The sequence below is a fragment of the Apus apus genome, chromosome 26, assembly GCF_020740795.1.
Source record: "Apus apus isolate bApuApu2 chromosome 26, bApuApu2.pri.cur, whole genome shotgun sequence".
Taxonomy (NCBI): domain Eukaryota; kingdom Metazoa; phylum Chordata; class Aves; order Apodiformes; family Apodidae; genus Apus; species Apus apus.
In genome coordinates, this window is record NC_067307.1 from 1,843,535 (window position 1) to 1,846,034 (window position 2,500).

The window sequence follows — 2,500 nt, forward strand, 5'->3', positions numbered from 1 at the left end:
TCCCCCCCCCCCCCCCCCCCCCCCCCCCCCCCCTCCCCCCCCCCCCCCCCCCTCCCCTCTCCCCCCTCTCCCCCCCCTCCTCCCCCCCCCCCCCCCTACCCCCCCCCCCCCCCCCCCTCCCCCTCCTCCTCCCCCCCCATTTCCCCCCTCCCACCCCATAGCCCCCCCCATCGCTTCCCTCTTCCTACCCCCTTCCTCTTCTCCTCCTAGTCTCCCCTCTCCTCCCTACCCACCTTCTACTCCCTGGCCCCCCCTTACCTCCTCTCCCCCCAACTCTCCCTTCTGTTCCTCGACTACCCACCCTACTTTCTCTCCACCCAGGCCCTCTCCTCCTTCTTTCCCCCCTTCCTTATTTTGCTCTTTCTTCTCCACCCTGCCTCTCCTCCAGGATCCCCCCCCGGATCTCCCACCCTGGGGGTCACCCCCCTCTCCCCCGCCCCGGAGCAGCCCCTGCAGCCCCGCCCGTGGCTCCTGCTGGAGGGACAAGGTGAGTCCGGACCCGCCTCGGGACCCGCTGGGGCTGTGCCGGGGCTGGGGGCTCTCGGGGGGCTGTGTGGGGCTGTGCCGGGGGGCTCGGGCTGCCGGGGGCTGTGGCAGCGGGACGGTGCTGGGCAAACGGGGAATACTGGGCTGGAGCTGCAGCCGTGGGGCAGCGGCTGCGGGACAGGGAGCGTCCTGGGCTGCGGGGCTGGGCTCGAGCTGGGCTTGTTCCCTGCGCCTGGAAGGGGGGCCGGGAAATCAGCTCTGCTCCTGCCAGCACTGGGGGTCGGGATCGCTCTCTGCTCTGGGGCTGGGAGCTGGGCAGGAGCTGGGCCTGGCTGGGGGGACAGTCTCTTCCTGGGCTCAGCTTCGTGTTCTTGCAGCTGCTGCCGGGAGGAGCTGCTTTGATCCCCACGTGTAACTGTTGTTTGTCTCCCCTCAGGCTTCTCGTGTCTCTGCTGGAAGGAGCAGCCCCTGCCTGCTCCTCAGGGCTCTGCCAGGGGCACCCGGGACCCTCCGGCGTTTCTCCTGCCCTTGGACCTTGGTGCCTCCTCCGGGGCTCCTGTGGCCTGGCCAGTGTCACCAGCACATCCCTCCCTGCCTGCCCAGCCCGAGGGTCAGTCCCTGGGGACCCCTCCCCACCTCTCCCTGCTCCCTCGGCACCAGGAAATTCCTGCTCAGGCTCCAGGGAGGCAAGTTCTTTGCCCGGCCGGGAGCAAAGGGGCTTTTGCCCTGCAAGTTGCTCTCGGCCTCGCTTTGTTCCCTGAGCACTTAGGAAAGCTGGAGGTGAATCAGTGCCAGCAGCTCAAGTGTTTCCAGCCCCCCCTCAAGTCAGTGCCCTCTGGCCCCCCGGCTCTGTCGAGCTGCACTTGCTGCTCCTCAGCAGCCCCGGGCTGGGGGTGGTGCCAGGGAGGGAGAAATTCCCCCCCCGTTGCTCTTGGTGCCTGAGGCTGCAGAGAGAAGTGGGGAGCGGTGCCCCCGGGCTGAGGTCCTGTGGGTCTGTGCCCCCAGCCCCTCCAGCCTCACCCCCCAGCCCAGCACACGCAGGGGTTGCTGGAGCCCAGCCTGGCAGTGCAATAAACCATGTGTGTGTGTGTGGTCATTGAACACGGGGGGCAGGGGGTGGGAGGAACAGGGGAGAGAGAGAGAAGGGGGGTGGGAGGTAGGGGGGAGAGAAGGGCAGGGGGAGGAGGGAGGAAAGGGGAAAGAGTTTTAGGGGGGAAGAGGGAGAGAGGGGCAGGGGGGGGAATAGAAGGGTAGGAGATGGGGGACAGAGATGAGGGGAGCAGGAAGGTAGAGGGGGGACAGAGGTGAGATAGAGCAGAGTGGCATGGGGGGATAAAGGGGAAAAGAAGGCTGGGGGAAAGAGGGGAGGGGGCAATAAACAGGTGAGGGAAAAAGAGGCGAGAGGGAATAGAGGGGTAGGGGAGATAGAAGGGTGGGGGATAGAGGTTTAGGGGGATAGAAGGGTGGGGGGATAGAGGTTTAGGGAGGATAGAGGGGTGGGGGGATAGAGATAGAGGTTTAGGGGGGATAGAGTGAGAGATAGAGGTTTAGGGGAGATAGAGGGATAGAGATAGAGGTGTAGGGGGATAGAGGTTTAGGGAGGATAGAGGGGTAGGGGAGATTGAAGTTAAGGGGAAATAGATGAGTACAGAGATAGAGGTTTGGGGGGATAGAGTGATTGAGAGACAGAGGTTTAGGGGGGATAGAGTGATTGAGAGAGGTTTAGGTGGATAGAAGGGTGGGGGGGATAGAGGTTTCGGGGGGATGAAGGGATAGGGGAGATAGAGGTGTAGGGGGGATAGAGGTTTAGGGAGGATAGAGGGGTAGGGGAGATTGAAGTTAAGGGGAAATAGATGAGTACAGAGATAGAGGTTTGGGGGGATAGAGTGATTGAGAGACAGAGGTCTAGGGGGTATAGAGGTTTAGGGGGGATAGAGTGATTGAGAGAGGTTTAGGTGGATAGAAGGGTGGGGGGGATAGAGGTTTAGGGGGATAGAAGGGATAGGGGAGATAG